Source organism: Apium graveolens, chromosome 5, assembly GCF_009905375.1.
Source record: "Apium graveolens cultivar Ventura chromosome 5, ASM990537v1, whole genome shotgun sequence".
In the NCBI taxonomy this organism is placed as follows: Eukaryota; Viridiplantae; Streptophyta; class Magnoliopsida; order Apiales; family Apiaceae; genus Apium; species Apium graveolens.
In genome coordinates, this window is record NC_133651.1 from 271,975,563 (window position 1) to 271,994,698 (window position 19,136).

General features: G+C 37.9%; 1 non-coding gene across 1 annotated transcript; it reads left to right on the forward strand.

The window, feature by feature from the left end:
- The first annotated feature begins 18,827 nt into the window (after positions 1-18,827).
- On the forward strand, positions 18,828-18,934 carry LOC141662428 (small nucleolar RNA R71). Its single transcript, XR_012550545.1, has one exon. It is a non-coding gene; the product is annotated as a small nucleolar RNA R71 (small nucleolar RNA).
- Positions 18,935-19,136: the final 202 nt, after the last annotated feature.

Genomic DNA, 19,136 nt, shown 5'->3' on the forward strand with positions numbered 1-19,136 from the left:
ATGAGATAGAAACTGAAAAGACTCTTTGGTTAACCATGTAATAAGTAAACATAGCATGCATACACTCTTACGCGTATCTAGGTAAACAAAAAGTAATCTCCCTTTTCAGATTCCTATTCCCAATGTAAGTACTCAAGTGTTTGATAGTTACTTACAGTAATAGCTAACCCATACAAGTAATTAAAAGATTTTCCAATAACTCACTGTTAACTAAAAATAATGATTAATCATTTATTTTCAATAAATTCAAAATAATCAATAAAATATAGTAGTCAATCAAAGTCTGGCCATTATCAATATTTAATAATAACTATCAGGATTGATCAGTCAACACTAGTTTGACCAAGATCAGAAATTAACTACTACTGGCTGGATCTATTAGTCAAAATAGGTTTGACCAATATCAGAGCATATACACATAATCAGAGTTTAACATGAAGGTACTGAATGAAATTAATTGCATGCTTGCATGGCATCATAATTTATCACAATTATCAATAACTAGGAAGTATTAATACGTAATGATAAGATATCATACTCCAACTATCAGTAGTTATTCCTTAATTATCAGAGTTTGAGAAATGTCCTGATATCATTCCCAATTAATTAACCAATCTTATGAAAGTAGCTTCACAGCGAGGCTTGGTGAATATGTCTGCTAATTGCTGATCTGTTGGAACAAAGACCAATTCCACTATACCTTCTTCCACATGTTCCCTTATGAAATGGTACCTAATGCTGATGTGTTTAGTCATTGAATACTGCACTGGATTTCCTGTCATTGTAATAGCACTTTGATTATCACAATATATATGAATAGCAGAATAGTTTAACCCATAATCCAGTAACTGATTCTTCATCCATAGAATCTTTGCAAAACAGCTTCCTCCAGCAATATATTCAGCTTCTGCAGTTGATTTGAAAACTGACTTTTGTTTCTTGCTATACCAAGAAACCAATCTGCCACCAAGAAATTGGCAGCTTCCAGAAGTGCTTTTCCTGTATAATTTGCATCCTGCAAAATCTGTTAGGGTTTATACTGAACTATTAGTTTAAAGTATATACTATTATAATAATCATTTGAGAATCTTGAATGCATGTCTTCACATTGTCTGTATATTATATATTGTAGACAATCTAGTATCAAATGGGATAGCAAGAGATTAGATTGACAAGTTCCTTATATAATATAATAAAGGTTCACAGTTTAAGTGGTGTTAGAAAAATCACTGGAAGGGCTGAAGTATTATTTAGAAATAGTATATCTTTACTATTGAATAATTCTTGTATACTTTGTGTATATTGAACGGGATCAAAATAGTAGAATAATTCTTCCTTTTATTCTGAAAATAGAGAAGAACTAAGATTCTATGATATAATTATTGCTTAGGTTCTTAATCCGGATATAGTGATTGACCCTTGTATTTAATGCACATGCCTTGATTCATACATTAAGTAATTTATTTTAAATTGCGAATTTATGTATTGGGCAATGATATTATATACAGAGTGGGATATTGACTATAAAAGGAAACCGTGTCCGAAAAATATATTCGGGTGATGATGTCATCTTGAAAGCTCATAAAGATAATTGTGCTTTAGTCCTGCAGGAAGATTTGTTCTTGCACAATTATAAGGTTGAATGGATGATCAAGGATAAAAGATATTGATTAAATTAATTGTCAAAAATTACTTTAATTAATGGACAAGCGATATCTTAAACATGGGGAATTTGATAAGCAAAAATTATGGGAGCCAAATTAAATAATTAATTTACGGAATTAGGAAAGGTAGTGCAAATATTAATTCTTTAGTGGATTGAATTAATAATTAATGACATTAGGCATGGCCCAGAATGTCATTGGGAGGCCCGACCTAATTGTCCATGATCCAAACTGTAGCCTATAAATATTCTAATTCTCCTAAAGCTAAAGAAGAGAGAACACGAGAACTCAAAAATGAAATAAGATCCTAGGGTTTCAGAGAGGCAGCCATTTTTCTCAAGGAGCCATGTAGGGTTTTGGATTTTCAGAGCTTTAAGGAGAGGTACACCTTGGGAGATCGAAGCCCACACTTCATCCAAGGAGAATCAGGGAATACAGTAAAAGACGTGCATTTAAATTGCTTGCACCGGAGCATTAAGGTTAATGTTCTGTTCGTACTCATTAATATTCATATCATAAAACGCAGGGCTGAGATCATATTATTCCAACAATTTATATCAGAGCCTGGTTCTTGGTTCTGCGTTTTTTGATATGAAGTCCATATCATAATTATATATACATATATATAGTGGTATGCTTGTATTAATTCTGTGTTGCGGGTTGATATACACTATTATGGCCATGTTTTAATTATGTGTTGGGATCCCACGTGGTTTAATCGTGGTTATTTTGTTATGATTAAGATCCCACGTGGTTTATCGTGATTTTGTTGTAAATCGCGAGGGTTGATCATAATAGTTTTTCCTATTCTGGTTTTTCTGATGTAATAGAATATGCTTGTTTAGCTGTATTAAGTTGTATGTAATTGTTTGAGCGATTAAGCTGCAAGAAATAGAGATTTTCTATTGCTGCTTTCTGTTTTCGGGGAGCTTCGCTGTTGTGGCTGCATATTTTGCATACGATGTCCAATTTGGGCTTGCAATACCTTTTTAGAAATGGCAGAACGAGATGGATATGATGAAATACATCTAATGATCTATTGCCCCAGTTTTCAAGTTGTTATGAGGATGTTTAGGCTTTCAACCGGCCTCCCGAAGTTTTCGAGAAATTTCGAAGGATGAATTCAATACATCCGTTGATCAAGATATCCGTTGATCAAGACATCTATTGATCAAGTCATCCGTTGATGATAAGTCATCCATTGACCAAGTTATTCATTGATCAAGATATCCGTTGATCAAGACATATGTTGATCAAGTCATCCTTTGATGATCAAGACATCCGTTGATCAAGATATCCATTGATCAAGACATCCGTTGATTAAGTCATTCATTTATGATAAAAGACATCCATTGATCATATTATATAGGGCCATAATAGTGAATGTGCTTTATTATGTTTTACATAATTTTTGCTGATCTTGATTATTGTTACTATGTGTTTCTTTTCTGTGTTATTATGCCATGTGATACGAACCCTTGGCATGCTAGAATGACATGGACATAGGAATGCATTAATTAATGCTTTAGTCATGAGAGTATGCTGCTATGTTATGTGTTCATTATTGTTGACATAATACATGTGGAATTCGAAGAAATAACATAGGACGATGAATCTAGATTAAAATCCTTAAAGTAAATACTAAGCGGGGGAGGGAATTAATATGAAATTAAATCCCATGGTCTCTATTCTTGTTTGTATGTAATATAACATAAAGACATATATAAATTATATATATGTCACCCATCGTGGCATATAATTTATGGTGTCTAGACTGTTAAAGAAATTGCTAGAAGAAACTTCTTAAATTAATAACGAATATTGGAAGGTATACATGTCACCCATCGTGGCATACCAAGTTTCATAGATTTCAGATAATTATAAGATATCATTTAATGGCATCTGGTATATTTATATTTAATTTAAGATTTGATGATGGTATACACTTAGCTATAAAAATAATATAGACCACCCCAACGTGGCGTATTCTTTGGTAATAGGACCAAAGTAACATTTAGAAAAATTTAGGTTGTATACATGTCACACATCGTGGCGTACCAGAAACTTATAGTGTTTAAATATTAGTGAATTAATTTAATAATTGTTAGAGGAATGAATATGTCTGAATATTTAATGCACCCTTTATGTGTTATGTGATATTTTTATTCATGATTCTCAGGATACAAGGGGCTTTAATCCACTATTCACCATACTTAAGGATAACAAACTAACTGGACCTAACTATATTGAATGGAAACAAAATTTGGACATTGTGTTGACTGCTGAGGTGTACAAGTTCTGCACTTATGAACCCAAGCCAAATCAACCTGCTGCTGATGCTCCTGAAGATGAGAAGGAGTATTATAAGCGGTGGATTAAGGCTGATGAGATGTCGCGATGTTACATTGTGGCAGTAATGTTGGGTGTTTTGCAGTATCAACATCAGTCTATGGCCACTACTGTGGATATGCCCTTTAATCTCAATGAACATTTTGGATATCAGAATAGGGCTGCTAGGCAAGTAGCCATGAAGCTTTAATGAACACTCCGATGGCTGAAGGAACGCCTGTAAGGTATCTTGTTCTCAAGCTGATATCGCATCTAAATGAGATAGAGATCTTTGGTGCTGAACTTGACAGGGAAACCCAGATTGACATTATCCTTATGAGCTTGTCCAAGAGTTTTGAGCAGTTTCACTTGAATTGCAACATGAACAAGAGGTTTATAGTCTCGAAAAACTCCTGACAGGAGTTCAGGCAGCTGAAGGATTTTTTCGGCAAAGTGTTCTAGTGAATGTGGCTAAGAAAGGTTCTTCCTCTAAGCCAAAAGGTATAAAGAAAAAGAAGAAAAAGGCTCAGACACGGAAAGCTATGAAGGCAGTGGGAGTTAAAGGTGGTGTGAAAAATCCTAAGGGAAAGTGCTTCAGGTGCAAGCAGTCAGGTCACTGGAAACATGATTGTTCTCTTCCTAGGAAGACAAACAATACTGGTATGTCTATTTCTCTAGTTACAGAAACATATGTAGCGGCTATATCTACGAGCACTTGGTGTGTAGATACAGGAGCCACTGATCATGTTTGTATTTCTATACAGGGATTTCCAGCTATCCAGAATGCTTAGAGATGGTGAGATATACATGTTCATGGGAGATGCTACGAAAGTAGCAGTAGTTGCAGTAGGAGTTATTCATTTATCTTTTGGATCTGATAGGACTTTGGTTTTGAACAATTGTCTTTATGTACCTTCTTTTAGAAGAAATCTGATTTTGGTTTCTAAGCTTGCAATGGATGATTTTAATGTTTGTTTGGATCATAATGTTTCTATTATGATGAATAACTGGATTATATATTCTGGTACATTGCAAGACAATTTATATATAATTAATCCTAGTCAACCTGTACTGCAACTGGAAAATAGGGAATTGAACAACACGTCTTCTACCTCTACTAAAAGAAAGAAACCTTCTAGTTTGAACCAAATATATCTTTGGCACTTCAGATTAGGTCATATTAACTTGAGGAGGATTCAAAGACCGGTAGCAGACGGGCCTTTAAGCTCCTTGGCAGTGGAGCCATTTCCAGTTTGTGAATCCTGCTAGGAAAGTAAAATGACTAATTGGAATTCCAAGGAAAAGTGGAATAGAGCGAAAGAAGTGTTAGAATTGGTTCACACTGATTTATGTGGACCCATGAATATCCAAGCAAGAGGTGGTTATGAGTATTTTTTTACATTCATTGATGATTATTCTAGATATGGGTACGTTCATATGTTGCATCGTAAGTCTGAGTGCTTTGAGAAGTTCAAAGCTAAAACGGAGAAGCGACTTAATAAAAGTATCAAGTCACTATGATCAGATCGTGGTGGAGAATATTTTCTTGAAGAATTTAGGGAATATTTATCAGAAAATGGGATAGAATCCCAATTAACTACACCAGGTACACCCCAGCAGAACGGTGTAGCAGAGAGAAGGAACCAGACTCTTTTAGAGAGTGTTAGAGCGATGATGAGTTATTCAGATTTACCCAAGTCGTTTTGGTGACATGCCTTAGAAACATCAGCTTATCTTCTGAATCGAGTCCCTTCTAAATTGGTTCCTAAAACCCCCTTAGAATTGTGGACCGGGTGTAACGACTGGTAAATTACGATTGTATTATATCATAATAAAGATGAATTATGTGGTTTATTATGTCATTAAGTGTATTTAGTCATAAAATCCTAGTTGTTATGTGATATGTGTGTTTCGTATAGTCAGGGTATTTTCTAGGTATTTATCGGATATTTTATTGTGTGTTATATGCTTTCATATTAAAAGTTATATGGCCCAAATCTTGTTTTAATAGATGATATTTCAAACCAAATAATTGGCATTATTTTGACTAGTATGGCTTGTACCATATCGTTATTCTGAACATCCAGATATTTTAGGAATTTTCTCGTTTCATGAAAAATGACTTTTCTAGGCCCTTTCGGGTGTCAAAAACCCCACAAAAATCATATTTTTATTTTTGTAAAATTATGGGACTTTCAATTATTCTATTTCTTTGTATTTTTGAATTATTCACAATTTTTGGGAATTTTGGCATATATATTGTATATATTTAATATTAAAAATTTAAAAATTATTACACAAAAATTTATTAATAAGGGCCAATTAATTTTATTAGATGTATAATTAGGGACTTAATTTTTATTAGGAGTATTAATTTTATTACTATAAATAGCCTAATTTTGGTATATATATTGTATTAAAAATCCCCAAATTTCTCTGCAATTAGGGTTCTTGAGTTCTTGGAATCAAACAACAATTTTGAAGTGTATCTGTTTTCTAAATCGATCATTTAAGTAACCAATCTGAAGCTCATGATCTCTACTTTCTATTTACAGTATCAATTTCATGTTTAAGTTCGTCGATTTTTAATTTGCAATTAGGGTTTATGCCCCGAATTAGGGCTTTTGATTCTAGGGGTTACTAGATGTTATTGATGATTGATATAGCTTCCCTGGGTTGTTTACAATCGATTTACGTTTATATTTGGACATAACGATTCCTTGAAGTTGATAAACGAGGTTTCAAAATTCTGTAGATTTTGATTTGTATTTTCTGAATTATTGATTAATCTTAGATTGTTATGATTTATGAGGATCGATTGTAGAAGTTTAAAGCTTTGATTTAACATATAAATCATTGAGATTGGTTTGATTTTGAGGGAAACCCGATTTTCCGGTTGGAACCGCCGGAAAAACTCGGTTTTTCGGCCGGAGAAGCCGGTAGCTTGATCGTCGATGAAGTCTGAGGTTGGGGTTGTGTTTCTACTGTCTTGTTGATAAAAAATGATGCGATAATCGATCGAATTCGAACTTATTGAAGCTTGATTGGTGTTTCCAGAAACTAGAAGACGAAGTAGCCGGATTTTTCGAAAACCGGCCGGCGACCCGTCCCGTTCTTTGCGACTTGCATCCAAACCCGGTGTAAAACCCGGTTTTCATCCGGATTTTCCGCAAATCACTTTTGAAAAACTGTTTTTAAAACTCTATTTTACTTTTATTTATTTTTATTTTATAAATCATAAATTCAGTTTTATTTATTTTATAAATTGATTAATTAATTCAATTAATTGATTGATTCATTTTATAAATAAATTTGAAATATTTTCAAAAATTCAAAAATTATTAATTTCTTTATTAATTTCTTTATTAATTTCTTTATTTATTATTTATTTATTATTTATTCAAGTTGATTAATTATTTTAATAATTAAGCATTTTATTTTCAGTAATTCATTAAAAACTCATTTTAATTCCAAAAATTATGGAAAAATCATTTTTAATTTTGATTTTTCCAAAATAATTATTTAAAAATATATTTGAGGTTCAATTATTTTGAATAATTGATTATACTAAATAATAAATTGATTTATTCCTATTTATTGATTTATAATTGAACCGCTTTTTTGATTTAAACGAAACGAAAGCCCTTCGACTCAGAAAAATGATTTGTTTTCAATAAAAATAGTTTTAAACCTTAATTTCTTCCAGAATCGAGTCGGCTTCCGATATTTATTTATAAACCCTAAAAATTATAGAGACAAGACCAATAAATTCCAAATATTAGGAAATGAGCCAGATATTGTTCGATAATGCGAATATTGATCCAATTTCGATTCTAAAAATATTTTTAAACCTGGAATGACTATCTGACTTATGTGCTATGTGAATTATTGTACAAGTCTCAATTGCTAGAACTTATTGTACGAGTCAGTTATAATTGTAGGGGTAGACAATAAGGGCTATGTGAAGTCGGTTTGAAATGCGATTAAGATATGAGTTGACTAAATGAGTATCTTTCTATGATAGATACGAAGCCAACAAGGCGGACCAAGCTAGTGTTAGGAAACTATGATATAATTGCGGTAAATCACGTAACAGACAAGTTTTTTCCCTATTCTAAATTCAGAATAGTGAATTATTTTCTTCTACTCAAATTCTCAACTCAATAAACACTGATAATTCATGTTCGCTTACACTGATGCACGAGTACTGATCCTTTGATTATATTTTCACTTCGATTCCTGATTTTCTCTTGTTACATTGAATGCTCTATTCATATTTCAATTGATTACACATTATATATATATATATCCTGATATATCTTGATATTGGGATATATCAAAGCATACTGATTGTCCCGGATGCTCATCTGTGGACTGGATTGTGATGATAAGGACCGGGTATAAATTGGATCCTATGGGCCGGGACCAAACCGGACCCCTGTTTTGGGCCGTAGAGCCTGGGTACCCGAATGGATCTATACATGTAGGTATAGATTTGCACTGTATGCTGACTAATCAAAAGGATATGGGTGCGAACTTTTTGTCTAGTCTAGTTTATTGATAATCTCCTATAGTGGCATTCATTCCCCTTTATAGAAATACATAGTTACAGATACAGTGAGATTACCGGTTCATTTATCTTTCTTATAGTACTGTTGATATATTATGGACTTGTTGAGCAATTATGGCTCACCTTTTTTGTTATTATTCTCTTTGTCTTTTTCAGTCAAGAAAGAGAATAAAACCTATTCGGACTCGCGTGGTAAATAAGCGTGTCAAGCAGCGGGACCCTCTAGCATCAAAGGTGCTGATCCCGATAAAAGAGGAGAGTTTTGAGCTACTTGAGCAGGTGTAGTGTAGATAAATGTGGTATGTGTTTGGAATAAAAATGAATTTCGTTTAAAACTTGTTTAGATAGCATTTTGTAATAAAAAGAGTTCTATGAGATTTTAAATTTAGGTTTGTAATAAAGATAGTGTGTTCTTATTTTCATATCTCAACCTTAAAGATCCTGGATAGATGTAAAGGGGTTAGATATATGTTTGCATAATTGTTATACAAGTTTGTATGATGTTGGTGATTAGCATGTAACCCCCAGATCTAAACCCCGTATTTGGAGGGCGTTACAGTTTTGCATCAGAGCTGTATATTTTGGTCCCTGAAATAAGAACATTAGGATTAAGATAAGATAGGAAGATCACATAAGATAGGAATATGATTGTTGGGGTTTAGATAGCTTATAAGATTTGGAATTTATAAGTTCTAGTAATGTTAAGTGACCCTCTCTTGTCTTGTGTTTTGGTTATATTATCAGATGGCGTCATCATCATCCGAGAGGTCCCGGTGCAGATACCACCAGCACAGATACCCCAGGAGCCAGTACCACCTCCAGAGAAGTTACCAGATCCTGTAGAGATGTTTGATCCGATGGAGTTCTTTGAGCCATTATTACCACCCCCATTACCTCTTTAGTACCTGTTTTTACCTGAGGTAGAGCAAGAGCTTCCACTACAACAACCCCACTTCCTTCACATGTGTATGCTCCAGCCCTAGAGATATTTCATATAACCCCTGTTGAGGAGATGGGAGACCACGATGTAAGTTTACAGTTGGGTTTACCACCGTAGGATGTTGCTAGGATTTACAGAGTTCCATCCAGAGAGTCAATTAGAGAGATTAGAGAGCCGCACACTGTGCCTTACCATGAGTATAGTAGCATACAGGAGGAGGTGCATTATTGGAGATCCTAGTGTCAGGACATATTGGGACTATTTGAGCAGAGGGATAGAGGACCTCTAGCAGCACTCCAGCTAGATTATCTATTGAGGTAGCGACTTTAGCAGACTGTTAGGGCGAAATCACGCACTAATATTCACGCAAGTATACGCATTCGCAAGTAATATAGAATACTTTCTAGTTCGTTCCCTCAGAGACTCAGACTAATTTATTGTCTAATTAAACTCACTCACCAATGTATGATTACTTCTCAATGTTAAGATAACACTTAAAATTGTTGATTAAATATTAACTATAATTAACTACTTAATTAACCACTTAACTAACACTTCAATTTATCAATAATAAAACACTCATAAGATCACAACTTCATTATTACTTCCTTCTATAACCATTGTTATTACCTTTAGCATGTGACAGTGATGATATTAATCGAATAACACGAAACTGATAAAAGCCAACTTTCATTGTACTAATACCATTCTACCAAACATCCACAATTAAGATAGAAGTTGAATAGTCATCAATTATGTTGAGTTCCTATATGTCTACAGAAATTGACAACACAACGATTTAAGCACAAGTTATTCCCTTTTGATTACATAGGGCAAATAAAACTGTTAGAGTTACCCACTAATCATGCACAACGTACATGAACCTATGCTAGCATGGCAAGTTCTAAATCTCAAGATACACCGTCGCTTCACAAGAGATTAACACCCTATCTTATATGTTCGCGACGCACATAAGACGAATACGCACAACCAATACTAGATATCATGCAATCATCACATACTAAAGTATTAAACAATTAACTAAAGAATTTCATAATAAATCCGTTGCAACCCCATGATCACGATTAGCCCATAATAGAACTTATCGCCGTCATGGGTTCATATGAAATCATGATAAACGACACAAGAAAATAATAACTAAACTAATTATATTAAAACAGAGTATGTCACAAGAGTAAATAAGTCAAAGCAAGAAAACTAGCATCCAACGTTACAATGAAACAAGAATCACAAGAATATATGCTTCCTCTTCGTTGCTGTGTGCTAAATCGGTCTTCTTCCTTATCTCCTTCGCTTCTTGCAAAACACAATCTAAAACATAATCTTCTCTTTCATATTCTCTATGAAAACGTCTCAAATCTACTTATATAATAGTCCCATAAAACTCAGATTACATAGAAGTTGGAAGCCAAACAGAAATAGAAGTCTAAAATAATTCAGCTTTTTCCCCGACCCTACGCGGCCGCTCAGCATTTCTGCGCGGGCGCGCAAGGCTGCTGCGCGGCCGCTCAGCATTGCTGCGCGGGCGCGCAGGACCCTACTGGAAAATTTCCAGGTTTGCTCCGTTTCTTCGCCGTAATCTGCCCGTTCTTTTCCTCTCGCAATGGTGAACACATGCCAAGGCTTATTCTTGATGATTCCTCCTTCAAAATGTAACTAATACCCTGAAATGCATAAACACTAGAAAAACACATCAAATACACAAAATACTTGATTTCAAGACACCAATTTAAGCCATTTTAAGACGTTCTAAGTGGTATAAAATGCCATTTATCACACCCCCAAACTTAAATCGATGCTTGTCCTCAAGCGTCACAGACTCAAAAACAAATAAAAATATGCATGAATGCAATCTATATGAAAATGCAACGATCCCCCTTACTACAATTAACCAACCAAATTGCCACGTCTCAACGAATGCAGTTAGACACTAAAGATCAATAAACTCATGCAAACGGACATACCGCCAGAAACGTGGTGTGTGCAAATGCTTAACAGATATGGTTTGGAACTAGACCAATTACTATGACTAGACTATCCTCAAGACAATCCTACGATTATACAAAGAATAAAAATTCTAGGCACAAAGTGATATACAACACTACAAGAACTCTGGAGCTTACTACGGAATCGTGCTTTTTATTTACAACTCAAATGCTTATTTGACCGTGCAATGAGTGAGGTCCACAAAAGACTTATACAATGGTATCCATGTAACGAGCGTTAGGTTAGCGGATCCCAGACTCTAAAAGCCTTAGGTCACTAGGCACAAAGTCCCCTAAGAACTTAATAACTCGAATACCAAAGAGCCCACTCTTGATCAATTATGCAATTTTTTTTTTTTTAATAACTCTGAGCAAGTGCGTTTCGCTCCATCTTGCTCAACCCTAGACTACTCGCATAACATGCGAGCCGGCTACTAGCCATTTGACGCCTAGCCACAACTAGCAACAAATTCCATTTTTACTCCATTTTTTTTCTTTTTCATGCCTTTACCACTAAGAACCTATTACAAATTCTAAGCATAATAAATAGATTATCCTCGAAAATAATCAGATCATAACAACAATCTAGTCCTTAAGCATTCTCTAAGACTTAGTGACAATACAAGTGCTTCTAGCATGCATATCAACCTACACAACTTAATATCACTTTAATGCTATCACTACACTCGCATCAATATCACAATTCAGTCGATAAATCATTGCAAAAGGGATCATGGTATATGCATGAGCTATATGATATGACAAACAAATAAAGCTATATATATAAAAAAAACTATATGGCAAAAATTATGCAACTATATGAACTAACTATCATGAATATGCAGCTATATGACACACACAAAATATTCCTTAACTACCACCCCCAAACTTAAAATCTTCACTGTCCCCAGTGAAGGTAGTAGAAAGGAACACAGGGTATACCTACTCGGAGTCATCATCATCATCACCCTCAGTGGGTGGAGTATCAGGCGGCGGGTATGCAGAGTCCTCACCAAAAACTGGCCACTGGATATCAGCTCCAAGGCCTCGAAAAGCAGTCCCTAACGCAAGGGTGAGCTCCTGAGCAAACCTGCTCTGCGTCTCATACATGGCATCCATCCGCCGTGAAAGCCTCCTATACTGGGCATCACCCATCCCAGCACCCTCCTGAGCTCTCGAAGAACCAGCCTCACCACGCCCTGGCCTAGCCATAGTAGCACTTCGTGCTGGACGCCCTCCTGGAAGACGATAACCCATCCCATGCTCCTCAGGCTCACCACCGGTCCACTCCTGCATCCCATTCAGAGTGCCAGAATCTATCGGAGCTGCTGGCAACTGCAACTGCTCATGAGCCGGCCAGTTCACTCCTACTGCTCGGCATAGCTTCGTAACCGTGGATGCATAAGGGATGTTCATATGCTTTGCTCCCCTCAAAAACTTCAGAATTCCTTGGTAGATAAACTCACCAAGGTCCACATAGTATTCCTCATTCAGAATTCCCCACAACAACTGTGCTCTCTCAACTGTGACCTCGTGTGCATGTGAAGAAGGCAAAATATTAGCACATATAAATGCATTCCATGCACGGGCATACCTATTCATGGCGATCGCTGGAAAGTGACGATACTTATTATTGGATGGACTGCGGTTCCAAACTGTGCCCGGTCGACAGAGAGTCGCACAAATCAAATCCAAGTCAAAGTCCTCAGCAGTCTTTTCATTCCAGTTCTCCTCCTCGGGCTTCCTCTCTCGCTGTCCAATCACACGGCGAATCACCGCAGGATGATAATCAACCGTCAGCCCACGAACTACAGAAAACCCATTCTTTTCAGCCTTCGCGTTCGCGTAGAACTCGCGAACAACACTCATCGGTACTGCTTCGGGTGACTCACAAAAAGCTATCCACCCCTTCCCTGCAATCATGGGCAACAACTCACCATCCCTCCCTGATGGTAAAAACCCCCTCTCCTTCAGAATCGGCTTCCCCAACAGCCTAGTGTACTCCTCCTCCGCGGCTCTGTCAATTAACCGAGGCCTTGCAGCAGTACCCCTTGATGAATCAGCAGTAGGAACTGTGCTGCTGCTGTCAATAGTGCGTGCTCTCTTGGGTGCCATTGATTTGTGAATAAAAGTGTGTAAAAACTGATTTTTGATGTTTATGCGAGGGTTTAAGTGTAGGAAGTTTGTGGGAGATATGTGGGATAGGTGTATGTATATATAGGGTGTGGAGTAGGTTAAATTAGATTAGGAGTGGGGTTGAGGGATAAAATCATGGGGTAATGGGAAAATAATTCGTGGGTTTATGGGCTATGATGGGTTTTTGTGTTTTTGTTTTTTTTTTTCTGAACTGTAAAAAAAATTTCTGGAACTCGACCCCTACGCGGCCGCTCAGCATTTCTGCGCGGGCGCGCAGCAAGCTGCGCGGCCGCTCAGCATAGCTGCGCCGGCGCGCAGAGGGTCTCTGGAATTTTTTTTTTCAGCCCCTGTTTTCTGATTTTTTTGTGTTTTTGGATAGGTTATTAACTTCTAAGGGTCCCTGTAACAACAATTCATGGGTTGCCTCCCACGCAGCGCTTGACGTTCCGTACCTTTCTCACGTAGTCAACAACATGGCACTAACCACCGCTCCATGTCCCCATAGTAGTGCTTCAACCGCTGACCGTTAACCTTGAATGCTTGGTCCGAATCATTCTCAAAAATTTCCACCGCTCCATGTGGAAACACAGTTTTGACAATAAAAGGTCCAGACCACCTTGATTTCAACTTCCCAGGAAAAAGTCGGAGCCGAGAGTTGAATAACAGAACTTGTTGCCCTGACACAAATAACTTAGGATGTAGCTTCCTATCGTGCCACCTCTTCACCTTTTCCTTATACATTTTGTTATTCTCGTACGCTTGAAGTCAAAATTCATCAAGTTCATTAAGCTGAAGCATTCTTTTCTTACCAGCTGCATCTAAATCCAGGTTCAATTTCTTCAATGCCCAGTAGGCCTTATGCTCAAGCTCCGCCGGTAGATGACATCCCTTACCGTACACCAACTGAAACGGTGACATCCCAAGTGGAGTTTTGTATGCTGTTCTGTAAGCCCAAACAGCTTCATCGAGCTTTAAAGACCAATCCTTCCTTGACGGACAAACAACCTTCTCTAGAATGCGCTTTATCTCTCTGTTAGACACTTCCGCTTGACCATTTGTTTGCGGATGATAGGCAGTAGCTACTTGATGATTCACATTATAACGCTGCATCATAGAAGTGAACTTACGGTTGCAAAAATGCGATCCTTCATCACTTATGATTACCCGAGGTGTTCCAAACCTTGTGAAAATTTGCTTATGAAGAAAATTTGGCACTTCCTTTGCATCATTTGTCGGTAAAGCTTTAACTTCGACCCATTTTGAGACATAATCGACTGCCAGCAAGATGTACTGATTATTGCAAGACGAGATAAAAGGCCCCATGAAATCGATTCCCTATACATCAAAGACCTCGACTTCAAGCATCACATTTAATGGCATCTCATCCTTCCTTGACAAATTTCCCACTCTTTGGCAACGATCACACCTTAAAACAAACTGATGAGCATCCTTGAACAAGGTAGGCCAGAAAAAACCTGCTTGGAGAATACGAGCTGCCGTCTTCTCACCTCCATAGTGTCCACCATAAACCGTGGAATGACAGTCTCGTAATATCCCCTCCGTCTCACAGAACGGGATACATCTCCTGATGATCTGGTCAGCTCCCTGTCTAAACAAATATGGTTCATACCACATATACCACTTCACCTCATGCAGAAACTTCTTCTTTTGTGCGGATGTCAAATTAGGAGGCATTATATTGCTGACAAGATAGTTTACAATATCTGCAAACCATGGTTCTTCCTCCTGAATTGCAAATAACTGCTCATCCGGAAAAGATTCATTGATTAACGTTCTATCTTGTGAAGTAGAATCGGGATTCTCCAACCTAAGAGATGGTCAGCTACTTGATTCTCAGTACCTTTTCTATCTTTGATCTCTAACTCAAATTCTTGAAGTAAAAGCACCCAACGAATGAGTCTCGGCTTTGAATCCTTCTTAGAAACCAGATAGCGAATACCTGCATGATCAGTGAATACTGTCACTTTCGTACCAAGCAGATAAGATCGAAATTTCTCAAAGCCAAAGAATATAGCCAAAAGCTCCTTCTCAGTAGTGGTGTAGTTCAATTGGGCCCCATTTAAAGTTTTACTCGCATAGTAGACCACATGGAAGAGATTTTTCTTGCGCTGTCCCAGAACTGCACCTACCGCATAATCACTCGCATCACACATCATCTCAAACGGTTCTGTCCAATCTGGTGCTGTAATAACTGGTGTCGTGATCAAACTCTCCTTGAGAGTTTCGAATGTTGCCAAACATTCATCATCAAATTTAAAAGGCACATCTTTCTCAAGTAAATTGCATAACGGCTTAGATATCTTTGAAAAGTCCTTGATGAATCGCCGATAAAAACCCGCATGACCGAGAAAACTACGGATTCCTTTCACCGAATTAGGTGGGGGAAGATTTTCAATGACTCCCACCTTGGCCTTGTCCACCTCCAGACCTTTGCTAGAGACCTTATGCCCAAGGATAATGCCTTCACGCACCATAAAATGACATTTCTCCCAATTAAGCACCAAATTAGTTTCCACGCATCTTTTGAGTACGGCGCGCAGATTATTCAAGCATTCATCATATGAGTGTCCAAAGACGGAGAAGTCATCCATGAACACTTCGACGTTATTTCCAATCATGTCAGAGAATATAGCCATCATACATCTCTGAAAGGTGGCCGGGGCGCCACATAACCCAAACGAAACTCTATGAAAAGAAAATGTGCCAAATGGACAAGTGAAGGTAGTCTTTTCCTGATCCTCTGGTGCAATACAAATCTGATTATACCCGGAATAACCATCCAGAAGACAAAAATACTCATGTCCCGCCAATCTGTCAAGCATTTGATCAATGAATGGGAGAGGGAAGTGATCCTTTCTTGTGGCTTTGTTCAATTTCCTATAATCCATGCATACTCTCCATCCTGTAACTGTTCGAGTAGGGATGAGCTCATTCTTTTCATTTGCGACCACAGTGATACCTCCTTTCTTAGGAACACATTGTACAGGGCTCACCCACGAGCTGTCAGAAATAGGATAAATGATGCCTGCATCTAGCCATTTCAGAATTTCTTTCTTCACCACCTCCTTCATGATCGGGTTCAGTCTTCGCTGCTGTTCCACAGTTGGCTTACTTCCTTCCTCTAGCAGAATTTTATGCATACAATATGAAGGACTTATCCCCTTGATGTCTGCTATGGTCCATCCTATAGCCGATTTGAATTCTCTCAAAATCCTTAAGAGCTTGTCTTCCTCACTACCTGAAAGGTCAGCTGAAATAATAACAGGTAACGTAGATGAATCACCTAAAAAAGCATACCTCAAGTGTTCAGGTAATGGTTTAAGCTCCAAGGTAGGTGCTTCCTCTATTGATGGTTTGAGCTTCCCTTCAGTATTCTTAAGGTCAGAAGTACCAAGAGATTCAAATGGTATGTCGAGCTTTCGCTTCCATGGAGAAGCATTCAGATATTGTAATTGCTCGTTGCTATCTTCATCATCACTGTCAAATTCCCCCACTAAGGCCTTTTCCAATGCATCAGACATTAGCATGTGATCGAGTTCCGACGTAACCGCAGAATCAATCACATCCACTTTTAAGCACTCCTCATCTTCTGTAGGGAATTTCATTGCCTTGAATACATTGAAGGTCACATCCTGATCTTAGACCCGCATAGTAAGTTCCCCTTTTTGCACATCTATCAAGGTACGGCCAGTAGCCAAGAAAGGCCTCCCCAAGATTATGGGAATCTTCTTATCTTCCTCAAAATCCAGAATAACAAAATCTGCAGGAAAGAAGAGCTTATCCACCTTGACAAGCACATCCTCAACTATGCCCCTTGGGTAAGTAATGGAACGGTCAGCCAATTGTAGCGACATGTATGTGGGTTTTGGATCAGGCAGATCCAGCTTTTTAAAGATCGACAAGGGCATCAGATTAATGCTTGCTCCCAAATCACAAAGGCACTTGTCAAAAGTTAGATTGCCAATGGTGCAAGGAATGGTGAAGCTTCCTGGATCTTTCAGTTTTGGTGGTAACTTTTGCTGCAGAACAGCGCTGCATTCTTCCGTGAGAGCAACGGTTTCAAGGTCATCCAGTTTCACCTTCCTTGAAAGAATAGTCTTCATAAACTTCGCATAACTAGGCATTTGTTCCAGAGCCTCAGCGAAAGGTATATTGATGTGAAGTTTCTTGAACACCTCCAGAAACTTCCCGAACTGTCTATCCAGCTTTTGTTGCTGCAATCTCTTAGGAAAAGGTGGTGGAGGATAGAGCTGTTTCTCCCCTGTATTAGCCTCAGGCAGAGTGTGTTCAACAGTAGTCTTCCTTGGTTCCGCCGCTTTCTCCTTTTGCTTAGATTCTTCATCCCTAACTTCAGCTTCGACTTCTTTTGTCTTTTCAGCATCAGCTACTTTTCCAGACCTTAAGGTAATAGCCTTGACTTGCTCTTTGGCTTCCTTCCTGCCTGGTACTTTCGTGTCACTGGGAAGAGTGCCAGGTTGACGATTGAGCACTGCATTGGCTAATTGGCCGATTTGATTTTCCAAGGTCTTGATAGAAACCGCCTGACTCTTGCACAACAGCTTAAGTTCCTCAAAATCAGCACTAGTAGGTGCAGCTGCACTTCCCTGTTGAGGATATGATTGCCTTGTAGCATACTGCTGTGGTTGCTGGAATCCAGGTGGGTTAAACTGTTTACTTACTCCTTGCTGATATGGTGGATGAATAGCATTCTGATTATTCCCCCAGCTGAAATTTGGATGATTTCTGTTGTTAGAATGATAGGTTGCTGGCACAGGCTGCTGTTGTCGCTGATAATTATTCACATACTGAACAGATTCGTTGACAAGAGAACACTGATCCGTAGCATGAGAACCTGCACAAAGCTCACAAACCATAGCTATTTGATTAACTCCATACGTAGCCAGAGAATCAACCTTCATTGATAGCGCTTGGAGCTGGGCTACAATAGCGGTGGCTGCATCAACTTCCAGAATACCTGCTACCTTGCCTGACATCATCCTCTGAGTTGGGTTTTGATGCTCATTTGCAGCCATCGTCTCGATAAGATTATACGCCTCAGTATAGCTTTTAGCCCATAAAGCGCCTCCAGTGCTGCATCGAGCATGGGCCGAGATTGGGCCCCCAAACCATTATAAAAACCAGTGATTACCATCCAATCCGGCATTCCATGATGTGGACATTTTCTCAACATTTCCTTGTAGCGTTCCCAAGCCTCGCACATAGATTCTGTAGGTTGCTGCGTAAATTGAGTAAGAGCACTCCTCATAGCAGCAGTCTTTACCATTGGATAAAACTTCACCAGAAACTTTTGCGCAAGATCTTGCCACGTAGTGATTGACCCAGTTGGTTCAGAATGTAACCAGTCTTTAGCTTTATCCCTCAGTGAGAATGGGAAAAGCCTCAACTTGATAGCCTCATCAGTCACGCCATTATACTTAAAAGTGCTGCAGATCTCGACAAAATTCCTTATG